Source organism: Canis lupus, chromosome 31 (assembly GCF_048164855.1).
Source record: "Canis lupus baileyi chromosome 31, mCanLup2.hap1, whole genome shotgun sequence".
Lineage (NCBI taxonomy): Eukaryota > Metazoa > Chordata > Mammalia > Carnivora > Canidae > Canis > Canis lupus.
Window position 1 is genome coordinate 24583335 of NC_132868.1, and position 20177 is coordinate 24603511.

Sequence of the window (20177 nt, forward strand, 5' to 3'; positions counted from 1 at the left end):
TTTATTTTATGAATAATGAAACTAGATGCTATTCCACCCTGTTAGCTCAAAATTCAGTATTAGATTCGATTTGACTTTAGTTAATAAACGAACAGGAATACTCAAGGAGTACAAGAGTAAGAGGTACTTCACCTCAAAATCTAGAGGCTGTTTGTGACTTATGATGGTCCAATAATAAATGACTAGGTAAGGTAGTGGAGACACTAAGAAACCCAAAATAGATATGCCTAAGAGAAATATTTAAAGATTTGGGCTAATGTAGCTAACTGTTAAAGATCCAGGTGGAAGACAATCCAAAGGAAAGCCTGTTACCTAATCAATGGGACCAGTGAAGCATCATTTGGGAATTGCCTTGGGCTGGCATCAATACTGGAGACAGAATAGTTGTTCCTGCCTGGGAACTACCTTTGCTGAGAAAAGCAGCTTCCAAACCAATGAGAGCCATTGGGAACATTGCTAGTACAATCAGGGCCAAGATACACCACTTCATAGCAGAACTACTACTGTTGCAGGATCGCAGGGTTCTTGTCTCAAGGAGTAGAAGAGTGAATCTCACAGACACAAAAAGTGAAGTGAGGTGAAAGTTTATCAAGTTAGGATGAGAGCAGAAAGGAAAGGAAAAGCTCTCTAGAGTGAGAGGGGTCCCAAATGGATCGCCACAGAGGGCTGTCACTGGCAGTCTTTATTGAGAACTGACTGGGAAGCTTGTGGCCTTGAGATTCTTGTGCCATCCTGGTTTGATCAAGGACTATTGATAACAGCCCTACTGACTTAATTCTTTGAGATTTGGCCAATTTCTATGATTACACTGTAGTCACCAAAGAAAAATACTCCCTAACATCAGGGGCCAATGATCTGTTCTATTCCTTTACTTCTTGTTCACTCTGCCTTAGAGCTTTACCTGCCAGAAATAGAGCCTAGTCGGGGGCCCTCTATTTCTCCCTGCCTATACCTTAACCCTGTCTTTCCTTACTACTAGGGCAGGAAAAGTTGGTCTTTCAATATACTTCTGCCATGGAGGGAAGGAAGCAAATTTCTTCCAGAAAATGTCATAGGGTTGAAAGATTACAAAGTGAGCAATATTTCACATGACCTTCAATTATAATTATACTGTTAGACCCAGTGGATGTTTTGCCCTGACAAAATTCACTGGCTCCAAAATGACCCTCTATGAGGTCGATTTTGCTTCATGATAATCCTGTGATACAGAATTAATTTATTTAATGTCTACATGAGGAAACAGTATGCTCTGACTTACCTAAAAATTGTGAGACCAAGAAGTGACCAGTCGAGGGCATCAACTAGTTTCTCCCAATGCAATTCCAGTGGTTTACATGATATAAAGAAGAAGAAAAAAGAAATTGTGAAAATATATAATTAGCTACATGACCTTAGGAAAGTTAGTGCACATCTCTGGATGTGAACAAAAGAAAGAGAGAAAGAGGAAGAGAAGAAAAGAAAGAAGTTGGAGGAAAGGTAAAAGAAGGAAAGGAAGGGGAGGGGAGAGGGGAAAAAAAGATAAGAGAAGAGAAAAGAAGGGAGGGGAGGAGGAACATTGGAGAAAATGCATCTTAAATCCTTAGCTAACATGCTGAAAGGTATGGAAATACAATTCAAGAATGTGGAGGGGCATATGGGTGGCTCAGTTAGTGAAGTGTCTGACTCTTGATTTCAGCTCAGATCATGGTCTCAGGGTCCTGAGATAGAGCCCACATAGGACTCTGTGCTGAGCATGGAGCCTGCCTGAGATTCTCTCTTCCTCTCCCTCTGCCCTTCCCCGTCCCACCCCTGCTCACTTTCTTGCTCATGTACATGCACATGCTCTCTCTCTCTCCCCTTTCTCAACAAAAAGAATGCAGTCCCTAGAGCATGACTTCCTAGAATTTACATATCAAACTGTACAACCCTGGGCAATTTATTTTACCTCCCTATGAATCCATTTCCTACATAAAAATGTGGATAGTAATAGTACTTACCTCAAAGAGTTACAATGATTAAATGAGTTCATTGCATAAAATAAATAGAAGAGCATCTGGCACACGTTAAGTGTTCTGTCCATATTATTATTACTATTATGGATGAAACTGATAATTTTATAATGCACCCATAAAAAGAATATGACTTTTATTATTTGTGTGTACAGTAAAAATAATGGCCTATTAAAACATTATATTGAACTCCCTTCAGATTATAGCATAGTTTACATAATGTATCACAAGTAACATAGAAGCAAAATTCCCATTGAAAGAATGACCTAAATGAGAGCAAGTGAAGCTATTTGTCAAATGTCTGCCATAGGATAAGGGCAAATCATCAAATTTCTCCACAGTCTGAATAAAACAGAATTGCATATCCTCATAGGCTATCTGATCTGATTTTGTGCTCACAAAGCAAAATTCTGGTTATTGATTCTATTCCACATGTTGGTGGAATAGAGAAGGTTAACTTTTTGGGTAATAAAGTTTTTCCGGGTCCTGGTCTAGTTTTTGTTGTTGTTGTTGTTGTTGTTTTCCTTTATGGTTTATAATTACTTAGCATTTGATTTATCAGTCATTCTTCTAGAAGTTGGTTCAGTCTGATTCAGCCCTCCAGATTTGGTTCCCTGTGAGGGAATTTTGGACCAGCAGAGCAGAGGACCACATCTGGACCATAGTCATCTCATTAAATGCCATCAGCCTCTCCGGCTCATTCTAGGGACCCACATCTATTAAATAAAATGTGACTAGTCCATTTATACCAGTCACTCTCCATCCACATTATGTAATGATTTCCATAGCTTTCATCTCATTGCTTGATTGAAGGATTTATGTAGAAATAAGTCACAGCCCAAAAGAAAGGATAAAAGCCAGGATCACACAGGTAACAAAAGGAAAAATAAATATATTGGACTTCACCCAAATAAAAAGACTTTTGTACATCAGAGGACAGTACCAACAGAGGGAAAAGACAAGCCAAGGAATGAAGAAAGCAAATCATATATCTGATAAGCCTTTAATATCCAGAATACATTTTCTAAAACTCTTACAACTTAACAAAAATAAAATATTCAAATTAAAAAATGGGCAAAGGACTTGAATAGACTTTTCTCCAAAAATATTAAAAATGGCCAATGAGCACATAAAAAGGTACTCAATATCACTAATCATCAGGAAAATGCAAATCAAAATGATGAAATACTACTTCACATCTATTATGATGGCTATAATACAAACAAACAAACAAAACCAAAAAAAAAGTGTTAGCCAGAATGTGGAGAAATTGGAACCCTCAAACATTACTTGTGAGAAAGTAAATATATGCAACCACGTGGAAAACCAAATGGCAGTTCCTCAGAAAACGGAACTTTGTATTTCCATAGCATCTAGCAAATTTGCTTCTGAGTATGTGCCCTAAAGAATTGAAGACAAAGATTCCACAGATATTTGTGCACTCATTCATCATGGCATTATTCACAATAGCTAAAACATGGAAGAAATCCTAGTAGATAAACAAAATGTGGCATAGACATAACAGGAGAATATTATTCAGCCTTAAAAAGGAAGGACATTCTGATACATACTACAACATGGATAAACCCTGAAGACATCATGCTAAGTGAAGTCACTCATCATAAAAAGACAAATACTCTATGATTCCACTCATTTGTAGTACTTAGAACAGTCAGATTCATAGAGATAGTAGAATGGTGGTTACAAGGGGCTGAAGGAAGGAAGGAATGGGCAGCCCTAGTGTCTAATGGGTAGAAAGTTTCCATTGGGAAAAAAGAAAAAATTCTGGAGATGGATGGTGGTGATAATTGCCCAACAATGTGAATGTATTTAATGCTATAGGACCATACACTTTATTTTTTCTTATTTTTTTAAAAAAAATATTTTGTTTATTTATAAGAGACACAGAGAGAGAGAGAGAGAGGCAGAGGGAGAAGAGAACAGGCTCCATGCAGGGAGCCCGATGTGGGACTCGATCCCAGGTCTCCAGGATCAGGCCCTGAACCAAAGCCAGATGCTCTACCACTGGGCCACCCAGGCATCCCAGAACTATACACTTTAAATGATTAATATGTTACATATATTTCATGACAAAAAGTTTTAAAAGTCAGGATCAAAGAATAAAGGACAATTTACATGGCCTGCCCTCCCCCTACCAAAAGAGTAAGAAGCAAAGAAATAAGCTAATAGTAGTTGGTTTGCATACAGTACTGAGGCAAACAACAACAACAACAACAACATCAATTAATTTAACCAGATACCTATGACTTCTCTCCTCATGTCTTCATCATTGGAAAGGTTTCTGTTGCACTTTATACCCAACAAGGGTGGTGCAGCTCAGACTGCACTAGAGATTCAATCAGAGTTAATAAGGTGTCACTTCTGTGTATCTGAGTCTCTGCTTTGGGCTGTAATAAAACATCAACTCTCTGTAATATGGTGATCCTGCCAGAGGATATTCAAATATTATCATCCTGTAATGGCAGAGTTAACTTGAATTGTTAACTCAGTCTTCTTTCCTGATGCCTGTTTTCTTCTGAGGGTGGGTTCTTCAAAAAGCATGTGTAAAACTATTATTCTGAGAGTAAACACCACATTTGACATAGTCACATAATGTTAAATTACAAATTATTCTAGATCAATTGCCATTAGTACCTTTTAATGGAAGTTCCTAAAAAAAAAAAATCAGATGAAATTTAAAATTGATTTTGTGACCAGGGCTCTGAGTCATAGGATCTAATAAAACAAAAGAATTCTGATATTTATACTTAGGGTCTAAGTCTGACACACTATCTGATTTAGTATATAAACCTAAATAGCAATATTTCTGACAAAAAAATATATATGCATGAATACACAGAGAAAAATTACACATATATGGCCCATTCGTTATCTGATAATCTTTTTTATCTTAGGTGTCAACAAGCAACAAAATTTCAGTTTTTGTATTTTCCCATAGAAAAAAAAATTATCCAGAATGCCATTAAAAACTTCTGAAAAGGTTTTTCTTTCTCATTTGTCTCTAGCCAACTCATCAAGCATATACTTCCTCATTATTCTTTCTAAAGCACAGCTTTGATCATGTCACTGATCTGTACAGAAACCATTACATGTTCCCCGTTGCCTGCCAAGTGAAGCCTAGAACCTCCTTCAAGCTGTCCAGGACTTAGATCAGCCTACAAATTCCTTCTCAAACTGTCCTGCACTATTCTTCTCTATTCATCTTCCCCTCTAAATAGAACTACCAACCTGTCATTCCTGAATAAGCCCCCCAAATTTCCAATCCCTAGACCATTCTCCCTGACTGATTATGACCCTATGTATCTAAATTCCACTCTTCTATGGCCAATGCATTATTTTCATCTTGCTTAGTATCATATGAGAGTATAAGGAAGAAGATCTATATGTCCTGGAGCTGCTTCACCATTTGTTTACAAATTATAACTATATACACTACTTACCCTGTGGTACTTATTAAAAACATACAAATAGGAAGTAAGAAAGACGTTTCAGCTTCCTAGGAATCTGGAAATCTATGTTCTATGTATTCTATGTATGTGTATCTTTCTGGAAGTAAAAAAGCTTAATGGAAAAATTAATCATTGTCAGTTCATTTGTCTAGAAATTTGATCCCAAAAGAGTAAAGAGAAACTGTATATATACAAGTATTGTTGTTTGCTTATTCCACAAATACTTATTAAATACATGCATATACTTAGAATTACAAAAGGCAATGGAAGTGATGAAAAATACAGAGATTAGTTCTGAATTCCATTTTTTAGGAGTAAAGAGGCATAACCATAATACAAGATCAAAAGTGACACATTGTAAAAAGAGAGATGGTTGTGGAGCTAAAAGGAAGAAGAGAGGTTGTGTCAGCTGGGAGGATCCCAGAAAGTTTAATGTTAAAACAGGATATTTCCATTTGTCTTCAGCAAATGTCAACCACAATGGAAACACATTAAGACAGCTAAGTATAAAACCCATCAACATGAATCTGTTTCCATGGTGTCAATTCTATATGTTTATATAGATTTTTTTGGACTCATGAAAAATATTTTAATAAACCTATACAAACAAAAACATTGAAAGCCACATTTGCCACAAAAATACTAATATTCTTAGATATTAGTGATTTGGAAGATCATGGTGTATATTCCCTGAACTACCTCTCTCTTAGAGATTTGGGGAATTATTTTCAGACAATTCCTCCTTGGAAACTACTGATGCTGTATGATTTCATCAGCACAAAATAGTTTCATGAGTAGGAAGGTGTTTATTTCAGGAACTAAGTTTTGTCTTTCACAAATTTGAAGGGCTAGAGGCGAGTTTATGAATCAATTACAGTTTATTTCAAGATGTTTCTTGCCTTTAGAGTCTCTGAAAAGACATGTTCCAGAAGGTCTTTTAAAGGTCTTTATTTTTTAAATGAATATATGGATTCCTGTGGTGAAGAGAGAAGCAAAAAAGAAATCCTGTTCAATTAATAAACCCTAGAATGTTGCTATTAATAAAAGCTAAATAAACCAATATAGTAGTTATTTGAGAAGTGAGGCAAAGCAATGAATTTAAAAACATAACTTGATACATGTTTATTTAGTTTCTATGAAGTTCCACAGTTTTAGGCATGATGGACACAATGAAAAAAGCAAACAAGGTCTTCTCCATGCACCTCATGTTCTAGATGTGTAGGTTATAGGGAGAAGGGATATGATGAGTAGGAGAGGCAGTAAAATGCTTGTGATTAACAAGTAAACAAATTTCAAAATATAATTTCGGGTACTGATAAGTGCTATGAAGTCAGTAGTGGAAGGTGACTTGATAGAGAATTGGAAGGGACTTCAGGTTAGGTGATCATGGAAGGAGGCATATATAAAAAAGGTGATATTTGACCTGATACCTGGATTTTTAATTTACAAAACAATAAGCCATGTAAATATCTAAGCAGAAAAGCGGTAAGGGCAAAGACCCTAAGGTGGAAAACAGTTTAGAAAATTCTAGAAAAACAAAAAGGCTAGAATAACAGAAACATGGTGACTGAGGCAGAGGATGCTACAAAGTGAAGCTGGAGGGTTAAGGAAGATCATCTATGTTTGCGTAGTGTATAAAAATACTTTGGGTTTTATTTCTCAAAGCCCTGACTTGAAACCATGGTAAGGATTTATGTATACCTTTGTATATTTAGTGAAATGGAACTTTTATATTTATCCAAAAAGCCATTCAGGAACTTTTGAATGCTAGAGTTCCTCCTATTGAGGAACATGGTAGAGTGGAGGGGAGAGAAGGTAGACAAGAGGATAGACTAGGTACTTACTGTGTAAGGATTTATACAGTGATAGACAAGAAAGTGCTAAAAGCCCTGGGTATATTACATTTATAAAGTATTTTGGATATTCTCAGGAATGATGTATCTTCTAGTTGGTAAGATTCTTACATATAGCATAGCATGTAAATTGAGCCTTGAAATATAGATGAGTTGAGTGTGTGGAAATGGAAGGTGGTAGGTGCTTAAAAATAGGATTAAGACAGAAAAATACAGAATCTTTTATGAAACCCAGAAAACAACAATTACAATAAAGTGTTGTTGATACAGTGCACGTATTATGAGGCAATGAAGAGAAAAACCTCCATTCATTTATTCAGAGAATATTTATTGAGCAAATACTATGTGGGAGATACCAAACTAGCTACTGATGAACAGTAGTGAATAATAAAATCCTTGTTTTTATGGAGCAGTCCAGTAGGGGGAGACAGACAATACACAAGCAAATGCAGACTACAGGGCTGTTATGAGCACTTTGAAGAAAAATGAAGCTGAGACAAAGGAAAGGCAATTCAATGAATGGTTAAACTTGTACAATGAGTGACTAAGAAAGGCCTCTCTAAAAAGTAACATTATAGTAGAAACCTGAAGGACATGAGAGCCATCAAAGCAGAAAAGGCTGTAGGCAGAAATGCCCAGAAGTGGGAGCATATTTGGAATGTTCAAGAAACAATATAAAGAATGGGATAACTGAAATATTGGGGGTGATCTGCAAAGGTGATAAGAGATGAGGTCAGAAAGGTGAGGTGAGAGAGACAGGACACAGACATGGGATATATAGTGCCTACAGGTGATAGCAAGTTGGGAAGCCATGGGAGGACAATGAATAAGACAGTAGAATGCTATTTCATTTTCAGGAGACACTGTGACTACTCCCTTGAGCAGAACCAAAGGACAGAACAGAAGCAGATGGAGCAACTAGGAGGCTACTGCAGTTATCAAGATGAGTGACAGTGACCTGGAGCTGGGTCTTTATGGAGGAAGTGATGAGAATGGAACAAATTCTGAAAATACTTCGAACTGATAGGATTTGATAATGGACTAACACTGGGAAAAAAAGAGAAGTCAGACTGGCACCAGTTTTTTTTTTTTTTTTTTTTTTTTTCTTAGCCCAAGCAAATGGGATTGCCATTCATTCAGGTAAGGAAGACTCCAGGAAGAGCAAGTACTTGTTAAATTGTCTAGATGCCACATTTAGATAGAGTAAGTTTGAGATGCCTATCTGTACTGAAGCAGAGATTTTGTGTAGGCAGCTGAATCTACAGCTCTAGAGTTCAGGGAAATCAGGCTGGAAATAAAAAATTGGGAGTCATCAGGAGTTACATGAAATGTAATGTTTTGTGACTGGAGTACAGTAACCGTGAAGTAAGTGTACATAGAGAAAAGAAAGAGGTTGAGGACTGAGCCCCGAAGAGTACAAAATTTAGAGTCCAGGGAGAAGGAGTATATTCAGCCAAGGAGAGGGGTACTAATGAGGAGTAAAATAATAGAGTCAAAAGGAATTAGTCCCCTAATAACTAAATGAAGCAAAGAAAGAGTAATCAATTGTGACAAATACTTTCAAGTAATTTGAGAGCTGAAAAGTGACCATTGGATTTAGCAATGAGGAAGTAATTAGTAACCTTGACAAGAGCAGTTTAAGTGGACTGGTAATAATTGAAACCTCACCAAAGTAGGATCAAGAGAGAACAGATGGAAAAGAATTAGTGAAGGTTAACTCCCCTGAGAAGTTTTGTTGTAAAACACGGCAAAGAAACAGGACAGTAGCTGGAGGAGGAGATAGGGCCATGAAAAGGTTTGCTTGAGAAGGGAGATAATTTAGTCTAGCTGTGTGCTGCTGACCATGGTCCAGTAGAGAAAGAGAAATTGGTGAGACAGTACAGAAAAGGAAAACTGTGGAAGTGATGTATTTGAATGCTCCAGAGAGTTGTTATCTAGGGTCCCAATGGTTTATCCATATTAGTAGGAGGGAAAGCCAAGTATGTTGGTACAAATATTTACAGGGGAGTAGATGTACTAGTAGAAACTTGAAGAAAGTATTTTTTTTTTCAAGATTGATTATTTTAGAGAAAGCAAGTGAGCAGGGGAAGAAGCAGAGGGAGAGGGAGAGAGAAAACACTGAGGGCAGAGCCCTATGACAATGTGGGTCTAGATCCCATGACCCTGGGATCAAGACTTCAGCCAAAATCAAGAGTGGGGCATTCAACAACTGAGCCACTCAGACATCCTTAGAAAGTCTTTTCTAATTGCTTTTTTCTTCTCTGTGAAATAGAAAGCAAAGTTATCCGCTGAAAGTACAGCTGGAAAGGAGGTGGTTATAGTGGCTAAAGGAGAGAAACATTTAAGAGACCTCTAAAGGATTAGGAGGAAAAAAATTCCCTAAATGGATTGTGGGTCAGGAGAAAATGTCTGTTGGAGATTAGCAGGTATGCATTTAGAAGTGGTACCATTGAGTAAAGTGTTTTTCTCCAGTATGATTGCAGGGTCAGTTTACGTGGCACATTTAATTTAATCAAATTTAATTTTGCAAAATTGGTATGATATGAGGGCAGTACTATGTATGAATGGGTTCTAAGCAAAGTAAATACATGGTGGGGGGATAAATATAGTGAAAGGTGATAAGATCCAAAGATTAAAAATAAAAAAAACAGAGACAAAAACAGAAAATGTTGGGTCGTGTTCTATTCTCAGTATAAAGAAACATATGAACTGGATGCATTGTCCCAAATTTTGGCAGTCAGGCTGGTAGATAGACATATAAATAAGAAAATTTAACCGGATGTAATGAATAAATGCTGCACCAGAGGTTTGCACAAAATGTTATGTGAACACAGAGAAGGGATTGAATAAGTCTGATGATTCCGCCATGAGCAAAGATTGGGAATAAAGAAAACACTTAAAGACATAAATTGTTAGCTGAAAGACCAGCGGTAATTGTCCAGGTAGAGAAGATGGAGCTGGGTGTGCTATGCTAAGTAGGAAGAAGAGTAAGTTTAACGTCCAAAGAGTGTAAAGAACATGACGTGGGGTATGCAGTGCTACTTGGGATTAGCTTGAACACAGGTGCTGGAGGGGACAGGGTAGGAAATGAGGCTACACTTTGAAGTTAAAGCCAGTTGTAAAGTAATTTGCTGAGCTAAAGGATTTGGTCTTTTTTTCTGGATATAATGAAAATTCACTAAAAGTTTTCAGTGTGTCCTTTGAGAGGTTTTGTGTGTCTATAAATTTGTGTGTGCAGTGAGGATATGCATACATGTCTGTTCAAGACAGTGCATGATGTTTCTTTTTGTGAAAAAGTCAGCACTTGTTTGGTCACACGTTGATTTCACATGAAATGAATAACAACGGAAAGCTGGGTTGTAGATACAATTTTGGCCCAGGAGAGAGTAAAAGTAAGTCTTTCTTGTTAGTAGTCCATTTAGAAACATTGGTTTCATCACTAGCAGACTTTAATGAATGCAAGTGATCAGTATTTATGAGTTGGGAGCAAAACCAGAATCTGGCCAGTATCAGCAGGGGTTTTAGTTTCTCTTTGAGTCCAGGTCTGCGTCCCTGTAAGGAAACCGGGGTGGGGGGTGGGGGATGGATGTATTTGATAACTCCAAGTCTCGTTCCATGTCTATGACCATGTGAAGAAATTAAAAGCCAACTTATAACTAAAATGAATACATGTCAAAAAATAAAAGTGGCTATCCTCTTTTATAGCCCAGGAATGAAATGTAAAATCGAGTTGCCCCAAACAAAAGTTGATATAGTAGGTCTACGCCTAGGAAGTGCACAATGGTGTTGAATGCTGATACATCTATATTGATTTTCAAGCGTAGCGTGGAACATTGTCATCTGATCTGGTTAGCAAAATTCTGTTTACATTCAATGCTGACTGAATTTATTTCATTTGAATTCAGAGGAATAAACCAAAACTTTAAAATAAAGCCAGAAAGTCTTCCCTCTGTTTATATGTTTATGTAATTTTTGTGACAAAATGTTGTGACAAACCCATGGCTTGCAGTGAGTACATGAGGTTTAAGTGGTTTTATCTCAAACTGGAAGCAGATGTGAGGACGGGTGAGGTGACCAAATGCTGTATTACAAAACCAAAACAAAACCACTGTTCAGTGTCTTCGTCTCTGCAAAGCACCAAAATGATGTGTTTCAAGGATCGGCAAAGGTCTAAATGAAATTTGTCTTCATTGGGAATTAGGATTTAATCCAAGACCAGCAAATAATTCAGTTGTCTAGGGATTTGAGTGAAGCATTAGCACCATGGGTTTCAGAGGAAACTGAGCTGTTGACCAGCTGTTAATCACACAGAGCCAGGTGATTAACCACACTGAGATCTCTTCACCTTCTACAGATGCCACACTCATAAGCATTTTAATATTCTGCTTCTTTTATATCCCCATGCGAGACTATTTCCTCTTTCCCCTCTTTTCACTTCTGCCTACACTACAGATCCAGCTCACATTCATTTATGAAATCACACTTGTCCTGAGTGTAATGATCATAACCAGTTTACAGACATTCAATTTGTAAACAACATAATCCTATTTTGAATCTTGGGGAAGCTACCTGTTAGGAATCCCAGGGTGTAAGAAATAGTCCCTGAATGCCACAATCTGTTCTGTATATTGGTGTTTTCTTCATAGATCCAGAACTATGGGAGGAAGCAACACTACTTTCAAGGTTTTAAATTGGTTCCAAGATCTGAAACTAGCACTTTAATTTGGTAGATTCTCTACTATAGCACCACACATTATTTTTATTCTTGTGTTATTCAAACACCTTGAATTTGCTAACTCCTTCTTATCAATTATTCAACCAGAGAAAAGTAGAGAGATAAATTTTACAATTTCCTTGACATAAATGAAGATTTCAAAAAAGGTAATGTCAGGTCACTTGGAATGGAATAGTGACCTAGATTAGAAAATAATCCAGTGGCTTACATTTTCCGTGTGTGTGTGTGTGTGTGATATGTTACCTCATGTGGCACATAAACCAACAACTAAAACTCAGAAAAAATGAGTAAAAAAAAAAATCTGATGAGACCATCTAGCATATAGCTAAGGTCAGAAAGCCAGCACTTGGAGTCTAAAACCACTGTTGTTTCCTCTCTACCTGCAAGTGTGAGTAGCACTGACAATTGTTGCAGCTTCCTAGGCCAAGACTCTACCACCATCTCATCAGTCTTCTCTCTACAGTGGTTTGTATCTCTGGTGATTTAAAATTTATATATCCTCTTCCAGTCTTTTAGTCATTATAATTAAATTTAAACTTATGTTTTATAGATTTACTATAAATAAATTATGATTTACTGTAAGTAAATCATCTAGATTTACTTAATATCTATATCCACTTGATAAAGAAAAGAAACTTTAGCCAAGTTTTACTTTCCTTCCCCCATCTCAGTTATCTCTCATTGTAGAGAATCTGAAAATCTAATTGCATATTTTTATTAATATCCAAATTTTTACATTTTTCATCATAAATTATATAAACTATAGTTCTACTGTGTTCTTCACTAGTGTCTTGTATCCTATATCTTCCCTTTCTTGCATTCACTTTTTATTTCATTAAAATATAATTTCTATCATGTCTTTTGAATTGATCTGAACTCTTGATTATCTGAAAATGTCTATTTTGCTAGATAACTCTGAATGACTCTGGTTTCAAAAGCATTTCCTTTCATAATATTAAAGAGATGTGTTAAATGTTAAAAACCAGTGCCAATCTGCTTCTTCTGTAGGCAATCTATTGTTACTGCCATCACCATGAATGCTGTCATGCTTTTGCATATACTTTGTGGCCCCCTGAGCTTTCATGGCAGTTCTCCAGTCTCACTCTTATGTTCATTTATTAGGCTTGGCACTTGGCCATCTGTGTCATCCACTATGTTGTTGCTTTTCTCTTTCTCTCACTATTAATGATTTTCTCTCCTATATTATCTCTATTCTCTACTTTTAAGACTCCATTTGGCTGATGTCAAAATATCAGAACGTACACTCTATGTCTCCTAATTTTTCTCTTTTGCTTTCTGTGTCTTTGGCTTTTAGCACAGAGGGCCGATCTTACAGTCATTGATTATTTTTTTCCATCTATGTCCATTCTGAAAATCAGCTTAGCTTTGGAATCTTAATTTTTTTAGTGTAAATATATAAATGCTCAAAGAAAATGAAAATTAACACTAATGTTCTCACCAAACACTAAATATTTTCTCATATTTTCCTGCAGTCATATTTTGCAAATAGACTTGAAGTCACTTTTACTCACCACCTGCTTTGTTCTCTTCCTTCATTTACTGAGGCAATTACTATCATGAGAGGCGTAGTCCTCAAGCCACTTTTTAAAAAGATTATTTATTTATTTATTTATTTATTTATTTATTTATTTATTAGAGCAAGAGAGCATGAAAGCATGAGCAGAAGGGGCAGAGAGAGAGAGAGGGAGAATCTCAAGCAGACTCCATGCTGAGTGCAGAGCCTAATGCAGGGCTAAATCTCATGACCCTGAGTTCATGACCTGAATGGAAACCAAGAGTCTGATGTTTAACTGACTGAGCCACCCAGAACCCTCTCCTCAAGCCACTTTTAATCACTTTCATCTGGATATATATCCATAAGCAATATAGAGTTCATGCTTTAAATTATACAACTATCATTCAACAATATATATTGTTTGCATCTTGCTTTTTTATTCAATACTGCATTTTAATATCTAGCTATATTATATAATATAGTTCAGTCATTTTAAATATTATATGCTATTCCATGATATAAATATACATTATTTATTATTTATTTTCCTATTATATCTCCTTATGAGTGGAGAACTAGGCTGTTACTATTAGAATTGTAAGTGATCCAATGTCACTACCCTACATCCATAAAGCCCTTGATATTTTTCCATCTCATTTAAGCTAAAATAAATCCTTATCCTTTCTACAGGGCTCTAAATGATGCTCACCTTGTATACTATTCTTCCAATCTTCCTTCCTTCCAATTGGCCCTCACTTTCCCTGTCCCAGCCATTTATAGATTCCTTTTGTTTTCTCACATACTCTGAACTCTTAGGAGTCTTCACATATACCATGCCCTGTGCTTGGAAAGCCTTCCTTGTCTCTATCATTTGCTAATTTCTTATCATTGTATCTCAACCCAGTTTTATATTTGCAGAGTAGGAGCTTAGGAAAGAAATTATCTTCTTCTTCACTGAGAAAAAATATGTTGTGTTTCTAAGAACTGGGGCCTCCTTACTTCAGCATGAAGGCAAATTATTTTTATGAGATGTTTAGAGCTGAGCCCTTTCCTAATGATGGGCAAGAAATGGAAAGCTCTGTTTTGTCTATTAGGATCTAAGTGAGAAGGGTCTATCTGAAGTAGAATGGGAAAAGGACATGGGTAAATAGTACTAAATTTGGTTACATGAGTCCCATTGCCCAAAGGGCAATCCAGATATTAGCCAGTGACCTGCAAGCCCCAGGACCATGGGATGAAAGGAATAATGGGACTTCATTCAGTTGCCCAGAACTATGAAGGTCTTAGGCAATGACTCTGGTAAGGGGCCCAGGAATGCCTCCTCAAGGCAAGATAAAATGATAGCTATCATTATTAGTGTTTAATGTTAAGCATGTCACTTTATCCCTATATACATCATCAATTAAGGTGATAATCTCAAAGATATTATAATTTTCCAGAACCTTTACAAAACCCAAATTCCCAAGAAAACTATTTTTCCAAAGATGCTGCTTTTGTTGATCACTTAAGGCAACATGAACTAGAAATCCCCTTGGAAATTTGTTTTTTTGGAAAAATGCCAGATTGTTTCACCTTATTGTCTAGGTTTGTTTTAGTTTATAATTCTGTCCCATATTTGAGAAGCTAGAAAAGTACCCGGTATATCTTTCCTGTTCCCCTCAGGGGACTTTGAAATGATTGTACCATGTACAAATGACAGATCGTGCTTAAGCTTTCAAACAATAAAGCTGTAATTTTAGAAACAACAGAGAAGTTGCCCTGTTCTTGTTCTTCAATTAGAATATTTGGGGATGGAAATCTTTTTGGAACAATCCCTCATGCCTAGTTAGTCTTCTTGTCAGTTTATCTGGTAAGTCTCTGAGTGCCAGGAGAACATGTCAACCCTGGAAAGTGATTTTATGAGGAAGCCCATTTAATTTTTATGTCTTCACCAGGGAAGTCATTATTTCTGCTAGTAAAAGATTTCTAAATTGGCTTATAATATCAAGTATTACATTTAGGATGCAAGTGTTTTGGTGGTCTGAACAGTGAATAAAAGGGGTTACTAATGATCATGTGCATGCATTTGTCTATTGAACTGACTGGGTTGTGAGCATGGCATACTTTTGAATGTCAACTCAACTTGTAAAAATAACTTGGACTCTTAAACACTCAGGTCTGTATAATAATTTATGGACCTCAGATTAGAATCCCATAGAGGGCTTTGGAAATTTATTTAGGTAGATTTTTCTTCCAGGAAAATCTCATCATGTAAGTTTGATAGCTAAAACAGTGTGCTAAATGTTCCAGGCAATTGCCTGCTAACTTTAAATCTTGGACATGCAATATAAAATTGTGCCTACTGATTTTTTAAGGAAAAAAATCAAATTTATTTTTTCTTCCAATTTCACAGTATATTTACATAGAATTAAGTGCATAAATGGATTCAAATACCATCTGACCTACTCTCTATTTTTCATATAAGAAAACTGAGACCTAAAGAGGAAGTGGCTAATATGGTTATACAGAAATTTACTGCAGAGCTAAGAATAGAACACAACTTTCCTATACCCAGTGTTCTTCCAACTGCACCCCAGATCATACTAAGTCTAATTACACATAAATGTCCATACATAAATGTGTGGATGTCCAAGAATATAGAGCTTCAGTCTCTATTTCTGGTACCTCAACTACTAAAATGAAACAAATTCTTTTTTTCACTCAAGAATAGGGTAAATAAATAAACATTTGAAAGAAAACTGCAAACAACTTCCAATATATAATCATTAATATTCTCACTTTGGTTGTTAAGAAAAACAACCAAATTATCATTTGAATTATAATAAAATCAGTTTTACAATGATGGATTTCAAGTATGAAAGGAAAATAACCTGAAATGAAAGGAATCAAGTACCTTGCCTTCAAGGCATATTTATTCAAATATAAACAGTCACCCTTTACATGCCCTTTCTATGTAGTTGGCCCTAGAAATGATAGAGAAACTTGAAAGAAAATGGCTTCCTTGCTGAGTTTCCCAATTTATTAAATTATACTGTTTCACTTTGTGGTTTAAAATGCCATGCTGAACGATTATGAGGCATAGGATTCTTTTGACAATTTGCAAATAAATGAATTAAATTTTAGATTCACTTGATTATTTGACCACAAATCATCCAACTTGATTTGGATTCAAATTTCTCAAAGTTAAATTATATAGGAAGGACTTAGGGAGAAGAGCAAGTCACGGTAATAAATACCACAGAGGATGATATTTTTTTACCGATTAAAGTATATTCCTATTTTCATTTGCTCCCTTTTTTAATTCTTTAAAATTATAAATTGCCAATTTGAAATGGTAAACACTACAAATTTAATCTCTTCCATTATCCCCAACACCCTTTGTTTTCTTGGACTCATGTTCAGGCCATCTGTATGGCTACATTTTTTCAAGATAATGAGCCTGAAAAGTTTGTTGTTATTTTTTAACTTGAAACACAATTTTCCGTGAGAATTTTCAGAAAAAAATTGTGACTGTTTATGAAAATGTTGCTTCAGAGTAGTGACTCCACAGAGAAGAGACTTCTCAAAGCAAGAACAGTTGATAGAGAAGTAGCTACTCTTATTGTAGTATTTTGTAATGTATATATATGTGTCAAATCACTATATTATGCACCTGAAACTAACATAATATTGTATGTCAACTGCATTTCAATTTTAAAAAAAGCCAATTAAAGAGGATATCTTGGGGCTCCTGGGTGGCTCAGTCAGTTAAGCATCTATCTGCCTTGGGCTCAGGTCATGATCCCGGCGTTCCAGGATAGAACATTGAGTCAGTCTGCCTGGTTGCAGGCAGCCTGCTTCTCCCTCTCTTCCCTGCTTGTGCTCTGTCTCTCTCTCTCGCTACCTCTCTCTCTCAAATAAATAAAATCTTAAAAAAAAAAAAAAAGAACACCTTATATTTTTTCTGCAGTACAAACAAACAAAGACAATGAATTTCTTATCCTGGCTGTGCTAAATTAGAGTAAACTGTAAATTCTGTAGCTCTATTTTCCACAATATTCAAAGGATATTAAGGAGTAAAATAAAGAAAATATATCCAGAGTTTTTTAAATTCTTTTACTCATTCTGATTCTTTTTCTAATTGAAGGCCATTCATATTCAGAATTCTAAAGCTTCAACTGATATATCAAATTATCTCTTACAGAGAGAATCATACTGAAATTTTAAGATATTTGTATGTTTTTGCATATTAATTTATGGAGATCAGAAAGCCATTTTAAAGCAAATGCCTTCTTTTTCCTTTGAGTCTTTCTTCCTGCCCATGTGGCTCGTGTAGAACCTGGAGCATTACTGTTGTTGACATAAGTGTTTTCTATTATTTTCTAATATTTTCTCTTATTTTGATATCCGTTCTATTAAATGAATAAACACATATACTCAAGTTTAATCTTGGAGAAAATTTTTGTTGAAATTTTTGAAAGTATTTTCATTATTGTTGTCTCTAAGTTATTCTTTCAGTTTATCCCATACAATTAGCTCGACCCAGATTCCTACAAACAAATATAAAATCATGGAAACAGGTAAAACTAGGAAAAGACTCACGTTGTAAAAAGTCTTTACCAAGGTCAGAGTGGATAACAACACAACGACCAATACCCTATATTGAGCATTTTTTCTGCAGTAAATTCTTTGTTAAAAAGCCTTGCATAGATTACTTAATCATCAGAGCAACCTTGGTAAGTGGGTACTATTAAATATATCCATAAGGAAACTGAGAGAACTTAAGTAACTCAAAAAATGTTGCAGAACTGGCCATAGGCATAGCTGGTAAGTAGCAAATCTGAGATTTAAACTTTAATGGTCAGTGCCTAGACTAGACTGTATTAGACTATTTTTAGGTCAGAGGAACCAATCTATTTAGGAATGGTGGCACAGGACTTGTCAGCTCAAAGTAAATGCCCTTTACATAAAATTCTGAGTCCTCTTCTCTTAGATAGGATTGAAAGGTGCAGAATATACCAAACTATATTCCAGTAAGATTTAATGAGAATTAGAAAGCAATAAGGAGTGTCTAGTTAAAACAGTTATTTCGTTCAACTTGACTTGATTGTCAATTTACAGTTTGTGACTTTATAATCTGTGCTGTTCTGACATTTTTATTTCCTTTCTTATTCTCATAGTCTCTCCTCCAAACAGCAACAGAACAATCTTTTAAAAATATAAATTATACCATTTCCAGTCTTAAAATACTCTAGGGCTGCAGTCACATTTAGAGTGTATCCCCCTCCTTGTTAGGTTCTGCAAAATTGTGCATGAGTTAGTCCTTGCCTACACATATGACAGCATCTCCCCTCATTTGCCTCATTATGACTTTCGCCTCCACTCACTTCAATCACAGCCTCTCCTCAAATATGCCCAGCTCCTGATCTCCCTGAAAAGCTCTTCCCTTGAATTGTTAAATGTTTCATTTCATCATTTCATTCAAGTCTCCATATATACTCCTTAGAGAAGTCTTTCCTCATTAACTTATTTAAAAACCACCCCCAACCTCATCACTCCATCCCTTTTCTGGCTCTGCCTACAAGCTTTTATTAAAACCTAGTTTATTTACTTTTGTATCTGTAAGTTCCATGGGGGCAGAGACTCAAGAGCAGCACAGTTCACTGCTGTGTGTCTAGTGCTCAGACAGTACCTGGCACTTAGTAAGCATTCATTAGCTTTATGTGAGAGAATAGATTTTATGATCCTGAATTATTTTAAAAATTATATTCTTGGTCTAGGCAAGCACACTTCTTCACTTTAAATCATACTGAAAAAATTTTGCAGTATAAAGATATTTAAGAGATAATAAATTATTTTACGAAAGCACATTTGGACTACTCATTAAGTCAAAATTATCTTCTGATTTTTAGATATATTTTCTAGCCTACATTTTTATGACAGTGTTTAATTAAAGGAGGAAGAAAGATGGATGGATGGGTGGATTCTATTTTTCAATACTTATGTATCTCAAAGTGATTCACAAACAGCAGAACCTTTGATTATATCAAAGAGCTACAGAAGGAGTAGCAAGGATAGATAGTTCAGCAACCAAAACAGGGCTCTCTGGCTTATTTCTCTCATTTGCAAAATCAAGGAACTGGGCCTGATGGTTTCAAAGACCCATTCTAGTTTATTGTTCTACAAATTGACTATTGTAATTTGAAAAAGAATCATCCTAACCCTGAAATATCAAACTAAGAATACAATTTTACTAATTTGAATTTTATAAGTTATAGCTATAAATGCCAATAACTTACAAGAATCCTTCCTAATTAGAAAAGATTACCACTCAGCTACTCCACTTACTAACTCTGTGACATTAGGGAGTAGCTTCATCTTTCTGTGCCTTAATTTCTTCACTTGTAAAATAAAATTAATTACAGTATATGCCTTATAAGGTAGATGCTAAAATTAAATGAGCTGATATGTGATGCACCATTGATGTGGCATGCAACATATTATAAGTGAGAAATAATGGTCATCTAGTAAACATAAATGCAGTTAATAAATTTAAGGTTTTAAGAACAAGTTAAAGTGAAATATACTATCTAATCTTCCTAAAACTATTAATCAACTTCTACACTCCTCTTTTTA